This window comes from Oncorhynchus mykiss, unplaced genomic scaffold (genome assembly GCF_013265735.2).
Source record: "Oncorhynchus mykiss isolate Arlee unplaced genomic scaffold, USDA_OmykA_1.1 un_scaffold_309, whole genome shotgun sequence".
NCBI classification, from domain to species: Eukaryota; Metazoa; Chordata; class Actinopteri; order Salmoniformes; family Salmonidae; genus Oncorhynchus; species Oncorhynchus mykiss.
In genome coordinates, this window is record NW_023493758.1 from 45782 (window position 1) to 55000 (window position 9219).

The 9219-nt window shown below is 49.0% G+C and overlaps 1 protein-coding gene across 1 annotated transcript in view; it reads right to left on the minus strand.

The window, feature by feature from the left end:
- The window catches only part of LOC118950549, a 23123-nt gene extending 14199 nt beyond the window's left edge, over positions 1–8924 (minus strand). The window contains exon 1 of the mRNA XM_036973765.1: positions 8502–8924. The gene's annotated coding sequence lies outside the window, so the exon portion shown is untranslated. The remainder of the gene's footprint in view (positions 1–8501) is intronic.
- Between the last annotated feature and the right edge of the window lie 295 nt (positions 8925–9219).

The following is a 9219-nucleotide window of genomic DNA, read 5'->3' on the forward strand; positions in this document are numbered from 1 at the left end:
AATATTTTTTGGAGACACCCACCAGCACCCCCAACGGACGAGAACCTTTTTTCTCCAACTACTCTGGGGACCCCGACCTTGGCGACTCCCCCGCAGCGATTACACCCTAAGCAATTAGGCCCTTCCATACACCAAGCAAGAAGACAGGAGGATATGGATAGACCGGACTCCTTCGGGACCTCTCGGGGTTCTGTTGGCAGACCAATCGGCTCAACCCTCCCAGCCCCTTTACACACGGGAGACTCACGTAACGCGCTGGACGACTATCTACCCCAGTTTAGAATTGGATTGGCAGTATGTCCAGTAGCGCATGGGTGGTCCTAGCGGGTTGGGGCAGTTAAGTCCTCGAAAAGAGGGGCTTTTGGGTCAGGCGCTGCGGCTGGAGGACTCGCATTGGCCGTGTAATCCCTGGGGTGCCCAGATAATGTCTGGCGGAGAATTGGATCCCACGGAATAATTCCTCTGGGAGGATCCCTTACCCCGCCGTACTTAGCCTGGACAACCGATCCACTTGTTTGACCTGGACTACGAACAAATTCACTGTCTAGGGAGGATATACCTCTGGAAACGTTACGATCCTGGAAGGGAGTAACTTCACTGGTCACTATCACCCAAAACCACTGAATCACTTACGACTGAGATGGTGGGGATGTAAACACCCAATTAACTTCTACTACTGCCGGACGTTTCATACGTAAGCCAGAGAGGGTTTGCCGGTTCCTAAACCCTCCATACACCTACCGAAACACAGGACGAAACTCCAAGGGTAGTTTAAAGACTGACCACTTGACAGGGACACATGGCAACCGACTGAGGTCCGGACCTGCATAAGGTACGCAACTCGATGGTTTTGCCTGATCCTACGCCGAGTATACCCATACAGACCAGCTGGATTTGACTAGACATGGGTTAATTTGGAATTAGGATCCTGGAAGGGAATAACTCCTAATTACACACATGATTGAAAACATCCAGGACCAAAGACTGACGAACACTGAAGTAAATACATAGACAACATGGAGCTAAAAAAAGAAGGATCCGAAAGAGAGTAAACTCCTAAGTTGCACTATGCTTTCCACTTCCGTTGACATAGCGGACCAAGACATCATGACCATACCACTCGACATGGACACATGGCAACCAACCGAGGACCGGACCTGCATAAGGTACGCAACTCAAGGGTTTTGCCTGATCCTAAGTTGAGTTGACAGACTTACCTAAACCATTCTGAAATACTATACCTAGCCTTAACCCTAAACCTAACTCTAACCTTAACCACTCTAAAAAACCCTTACCTAACCCTAACCCTAACCCTAACCCTAAACCCTAACCCTAACCCTAACCCTAACCTTAACCCTAACCCTTACCTAAACCTAACCTTAACCATTCTAAAAAACTATACCTTACCCTAACCTTAACCCTAACCTTAACCACTCTTAAAACTATACCTAAACCTAAAACCTACTGACAGACAGTCTTTTAACCCAACCAACGGGTTAATCTACAAGTGGGCAACCATGGGGCCTACTACTTTGGCCGGCCGCGCCCGGACCCACCCGGACCGCGCGCACATGTGTGGAGTGCACACCCCTCCCTTCCCCCCCTTCGGCTTCCACGTGTCAGAGATGGAAGTGGATCAACCGACTCAAAACTAGACAACCAAACACTTGCCAGTCACCGCTGCATTGCCTGACGGGGGGTCTGGACGCAGCAAGCCAAGGAAATTTTTATCCCTTTAAATTAACCGGGATCATCCCAAATCAGGCCTTTTCTAGGGGTGTTGATTCTACACCCAGTATACCTCTCTGTGAAATGGTTTGATGGTGAACAGGTTAAAAATAATCATTAGATTTAATACAACCTAAAATAGCTCTTACAAACCTCTGAAGGACATCACTCCTGAGACCTCCACCAACACACACTTCTACTCCTGAGAAACAACTAGAACGATGAAGAAATCAAGACCCACCTACTCCAAGCCTTCTCAACCAAGATTTTTTCATCAAAAGACCAAGAACTCATCAAAAGACCAAGAACTCTACAACCAGCCCCTGACCTTCAGATATACATCACCTCCTCTATTTTTTTTCAACTAAGAGGCAACATCCACCCTTCTTTTTTCACCAAAGAACAAAACATCATCACCCTGACACAGTGGAAACAGACTCCTACCCTCCCACAGAAACCCTGACGAACGTATTTCCAACTTAGGAGCAAAAAGAAACAAAATTATAAAATAGGTCCACCCCACTCACACCTCTGCACCATACACAAACACACCAAAAACCCAGGTAAGACCCCCACCCATAGGAGACCCACCCACACTACAAGCCTCAACCAGGAATGCCTGTCAACTGTACATCACAGGTACATACATGGGACAACCAAAAAGGAACCACCTAAAAACCACCCATCTGGATCAAAAACCTCTCTCACACAACTAAACACCCATATTCAACACTGGACCCCCCCCCCCCCCCCAGGGAAGTATCCCCCACAGGACAGGTTGCATCAACTCCGGAGGACACACATCACTGGAAACAGCATAAAAAGTTTTTTCGGACCCGTACATCCCATACTCCAAGTGGACTTGAACACAGCAAAACGGCCAAATCTACCGCATATCCGGGAACCCAAGTGGACAGGAACGCGATCAAAGCTAAAACTCCGCTAAATAGGCACCAACTAAAAAGATATAAACAACACCATTCTCGATCCGAGGAAAAAGAAACACCCCCCTAGTAACACTACCTGCAACTATCCCCCAATTAAGAAACAAAGTTCAAGCCCTCTAATACCACAAAAAGACCAAAGAACCACGGCTACTACTCTTCCCTGCACATCGCACCTTATTACATATGAGTAAACGTGACTCCACAAAAATCGGAGGAAAAAATAACTCAACCACATTCAAAGACCTATAACCAGACCTATGGGTCACCTAGAACCCCAACTAAAAATTCTACAGGAACCCACAGATGTCCACTCTATCCTCTACCTTTCCTGGACCCACAGAACCTTACCTTCGGGTATTCCCAACCTCAAACCCCCTACCAGAGCAGACCGCTCCCAACGCTAACACACAAGTCAATGGTGACACAAAGGTCAAACACACACTTTTTACAGAAGGATCTATCATACTTCTACAAATCACAGGAACTCCACGTATGGCTCCTCTTGACCCCTAGGACTTCTAGTCTTACTTAAAATTCACCTGGCACCTCTCGGACACCCACAACCCAAACAGCACCCCAAAAGCAAAGTGTCTACTTCTCCTATACAAATTCCCCATTGGAATCAACGACGGAGGCCTTTTCATCACATAACAGACTACTAGACGCCTCTCCCCAAAAGCCAAGCGATCTCATTGGACAAGCCACGGTCGTTTCTCTCACATGAACACCGCATGCACACCTCATGCACCAATCGGATTCGACACCTGGCAAAACCACACCCCCCTCATTTCCTATAAAAGAGGAGCTTCCCTCAGCCTCAGTACCATTCTACCTGAACATCTTTTGAAGACACTTCACCTGGAGAAGACACAAGCTGGACCTCTACCAAAGAACTGCACCCAAGATGACTACTCCAACTGAAAGACCAGACCCCAGCTCCATGCTACACCATGGATACACCTCACCTGGACCAAGCCGCCAGCTGGTACTCCACACTCCCCACGAATATCCTTCTACTCCCTTTGGAACAAAAGGACCCTAAATAGCTTCATGCTACACCCTGAATCTAGACCACTCCGAGCCGCTTTTAAATCCTTGCGATTCCTCCCCTAATCTAGGTACTCCTACATCACGGAACCCACCTCCCAGAGAATCAACGCCCTTTTTGGCCTTTTTTCAACGGACCTTCATAGACCTCCAAGACCGTCGAGCCTCAACTACACATATACCCACACACACACCCCATTTTCCCTGGTCCAAAATACGGCTTTTTTTACCGTACTACGACCAAGTGCACCTATTTTTGCACCTTTCTTTTCTCCTCCCTGCCACCTGATGAAGCCGAGCAAGGCAGAAACGCGTCGTGGCTGGGCTACCCCTAGATCCGCTGTGATGCTGTAAGGAAGGCAGATTCCACACGGACTTCGGGGGTATCTCCTTTTGGCTACCCATTTTCATTTGTACTTTTCTCTTACCCTTATTTTGAGTTTTACACAGGGACACACTACAACGGATGATCTACGAGACAACAAGGACCCCGGGCACTCTGATGGCAACCCAGACCCCCTACTCCACCTACAAACCGGGCCCAAAAATTTCGACGGGGCATAGATAATCACTTAGACCCTCTACACCTTTTAAGAAGAGACGCTCAGAGGGGCCAGCCGAAAAAAGTTTCGACTGGCAACCTAGTCTCATTGTAGGAACGTCGACTTCGCCTAACATAACGTCTTTTTTTCAGGCTTCAACAAATGGCACAACAGGCTCCCACCACTACAACCCCGACCACACAGGACAACCCGGCCTCACAAACCCAAGACCAACCGGAACCGAGAACAAAGAAACCCTTCTAAAAAAGCGGCCAAACCCCCACCATACCAGAGGACCCAGAGACCCGGTCATACCCTCATAAGGTTGACATAGGGAAGGGCTCCTTTTGGGCAACACAAACCCTCCTAACCTTCCCCCACATCATACCCTGACCAGGGTGATTGAGGGAACGGAGCAGAGGCAGAGTGTTAAGGTGGCCTCTGCATTTTCATCTCCATCCCATACCCAGACCTGGGTGGTATGGAATGATAATCAGCAGGAACAGGTTATAACTCCACAACCGTCTATCTCCACATACTCTTCCCAGTCAACACCATCATTCATGGGATTGCTGGACAGAAACATTGGATGACATCCCCAGCAGGCAACCAAACCCACAGCCAATCCAACATGATGGGAATCCAGGACCTTCTAGACACCTAGCCCCTTCGAGAAGGACATGCCTCAAACCTACCAAACAGGTCACCTCTTCAAACAGAATACCACCACCGCTCACCACACCATAGGATGGAGAAATAGGACGTGGACACCCCAGAGGACGGTCCCCCACATAGGACCAGAGGGCACCAGTACCGAACCACCTTTATGAGCACTTAGACTCTGCGGGGAACTCAAAGAACACCAACTTCCTTCACCACAACAGAAGCTATCCATTCCTGGACCCTGACTCCGTGCTTTGTCCCCCTCCAGAAACTCCACGGACCGGATTAAACCACCCACTCCATCAAAACAGCAAACCCAGCCAAAAGGCGAAGCTCTCACCAATCCAGTGGAGAGATAGGACGTGGACACCCCAGAGGACTGTCCCCCACACAGGACCAGAGGGCCCCAAAACCAAACCACCTTTACGAACACTAAAGACGCTGCAGGAAAATCCAAAAACACCATAAACTTCCTACAACCCAACAATAGCTATCGATTTGTGGACCCTGACCCCGTGCTCTGTCCCCCTCCAGAAACCCCACGGACCGGATCAACCCACCTGCTCCATCCAGCAGCAAAACACAGCGAAAGGCGAAGCCCTCACCGATCCAGTACCGCAGGGTTAATGCCTCCACAGGTGGAACAATACCACAGCAAAATATAAGAAACCGTTTGGAACACCAGACCCTAACCACTACCACTCTGAAAAAAACGGGACAACCTGGTCTCACCAACCCAAGACCCACAAGAACCAATGTTAAAGGAACTCTCCCAAGATAGAGGCCCAACCCTACCACACCCGATGGCCCACTTCCACCATACAACTCACCAAGCTACCGGGTGGTAACCCACATCCAGAAGAGACTACGGCCAAAATAACTACTCCCTCTTCACACACCGATCCTGGCCTCCCAAAGACCACAACAAAGGAACCAAAGAATCTCTCCGGGACCCACGGACGGACCTCCCAAACCCCTCGAGGACCAACACCACTTCCCACGGGAACCGATGTCAAAAGAACTCTCCCTAGAAGCGGATCAACCCCACCATACCTGATGGCCTACCCCCACCATACAACTCACCCAGCTTCCGAGTGGCTACTCGCATCCCCCAAAAAAATGATGTCTCAAATCCAAAAAACTACTCCCTCTCCACACCCCCATCCTGGCATTCAGAAGGAACAAAAATCTTAAGGATTCCTTAATCAACAGCCACTTCCAAAAATAACAACCACAACGAAGAACTCAAAAAATACAACCGAGACTCACGAACCTAGGATGGACCTCCCAAAAATAACCCTCCAGGACCAACACCACTACCACGGGCTGGACCACCACTGAGGCTTCCAGTACAGCGGAGGAACATCTGGACATACACTGCACCTGCACCTTACACACCCCACATCCCATACAAAAGACAGGGGGTCATTAAGACCACAAAAACAGACTTCCAATAGCACCATAGAGTTACCATGACCATGGACTCTCAATATAACTTTCCTGTAGCTACTTTACTAGCACCATAGAGTTACCATGACCATGGACTCTCAATAATACTTTCCTTGAGCCACTTTACTAAACACTATAGAGTTACCGTGACCACGGACTCTAAAAAAAAAAAAAAAAAAAAAAAAAAAAAAAAATCATCTATATGATTTTTTCTTTTTTCTTTTTTCTTTCTGGAAGTAAGGGTTACCATGACCATGGACCCTTGACGGAAAGAAACAATAAAATAGAACACAAATAGACCAAATTTAAACAAAAAAAACCTTCACCAACCTACCATTCTTCTAAAATATTTTTTGGAGACACCCACCAGCACCCCCAACGGACGAGAACCTTTTTTCTCCAACTACTCTGGGGACCCCGACCTTGGCGACTCCCCCGCAGCGATTACACCCTAAGCAATTAGGCCCTTCCATACACCAAGCAAGAAGACAGGAGGATATGGATAGACCGGACTCCTTCGGGACCTCTCGGGGTTCTGTTGGCAGACCAATCGGCTCAACCCTCCCAGCCCCTTTACACACGGGAGACTCACGTAACGCGCTGGACGACTATCTACCCCAGTTTAGAATTGGATTGGCAGTATGTCCAGTAGCGCATGGGTGGTCCTAGCGGGTTGGGGCAGTTAAGTCCTCGAAAAGAGGGGCTTTTGGGTCAGGCGCTGCGGCTGGAGGACTCGCATTGGCCGTGTAATCCCTGGGGTGCCCAGATAATGTCTGGCGGAGAATTGGATCCCACGGAATAATTCCTCTGGGAGGATCCCTTACCCCGCCGTACTTAGCCTGGACAACCGATCCACTTGTTTGACCTGGACTACGAACAAATTCACTGTCTAGGGAGGATATACCTCTGGAAACGTTACGATCCTGGAAGGGAGTAACTTCACTGGTCACTATCACCCAAAACCACTGAATCACTTACGACTGAGATGGTGGGGATGTAAACACCCAATTAACTTCTACTACTGCCGGACGTTTCATACGTAAGCCAGAGAGGGTTTGCCGGTTCCTAAACCCTCCATACACCTACCGAAACACAGGACGAAACTCCAAGGGTAGTTTAAAGACTGACCACTTGACAGGGACACATGGCAACCGACTGAGGTCCGGACCTGCATAAGGTACGCAACTCGATGGTTTTGCCTGATCCTACGCCGAGTATACCCATACAGACCAGCTGGATTTGACTAGACATGGGTTAATTTGGAATTAGGATCCTGGAAGGGAATAACTCCTAATTACACACATGATTGAAAACATCCAGGACCAAAGACTGACGAACACTGAAGTAAATACATAGACAACATGGAGCTAAAAAAAGAAGGATCCGAAAGAGAGTAAACTCCTAAGTTGCACTATGCTTTCCACTTCCGTTGACATAGCGGACCAAGACATCATGACCATACCACTCGACATGGACACATGGCAACCAACCGAGGACCGGACCTGCATAAGGTACGCAACTCAAGGGTTTTGCCTGATCCTAAGTTGAGTTGACAGACTTACCTAAACCATTCTGAAATACTATACCTAGCCTTAACCCTAAACCTAACTCTAACCTTAACCACTCTAAAAAACCCTTACCTAACCCTAACCCTAACCCTAACCCTAAACCCTAACCCTAACCCTAACCCTAACCTTAACCCTAACCCTTACCTAAACCTAACCTTAACCATTCTAAAAAACTATACCTTACCCTAACCTTAACCCTAACCTTAACCACTCTTAAAACTATACCTAAACCTAAAACCTACTGACAGACAGTCTTTTAACCCAACCAACGGGTTAATCTACAAGTGGGCAACCATGGGGCCTACTACTTTGGCCGGCCGCGCCCGGACCCACCCGGACCGCGCGCACATGTGTGGAGTGCACACCCCTCCCTTCCCCCCCTTCGGCTTCCACGTGTCAGAGATGGAAGTGGATCAACCGACTCAAAACTAGACAACCTAACCCTAACCCTAACCCTAACCCTAACCCTAACCCTAACCCTAACCCCTAACCCTAACCCTAACCCTAACCCTAACCCTAACCCTAACCCTAACCCTAACCCTAACCCTAACCCTAACAAGGGCTCAATGAGCCCCAGCTGTGGCCCAATATGGGACTAATTGGACGGGGAAGGAGAATTTGACCTCACCTCGCTGTCTCTTTACTCACGAAAGGCTGTATGGCTTAATGGTTAGGGCGCTTGACTCACAATCACCGGGTCAAGTGTTCATGCCAGGCCTGGGTAATCATTTTTTTTTTTTCCCCCACAGGGGCCTGCTAACCCAGAAAAGGCCCATAGGCACATAGGCCACAAAGCCACTGGCCTGGCCTGGGACAAAAGCCACTGCCCTGGCCTGGTACTTACATATGCCTAGCCGGATTACATGTCTTTATCTGGGCATCAGAGGACACAAACAGGCCTAAAGGCCAAACAGCCCTGCCCGGGTTACATGCCTCTATCTGGGCATCAGAGGACACAAACAGGCCTAAAGGCCAAACAGCCCTGCCCGGGTTACATGCCTCTATCTGGGCATCAGAGGACACAAACAGGCCTAAAGGCCAAACAGCCCTGCCCGGGTTACATGCCTCTATCTGGGCATCAGAGGACACAAACAGGCCTAAAGGCCAAACAGCCCTGCCCGGGTTACATGCCTCTATCTGGGCATCAGAGGACACAAACAGGCCTAAAGGCCAAACAGCCCTGCCCGGGTTACATGCCTCTATCTGGGCATCAGAGGACACAAACAGGCCTAAAGGCCAAACAGCCCTGCCCGGGTTACATGCCTCTATCTGGGC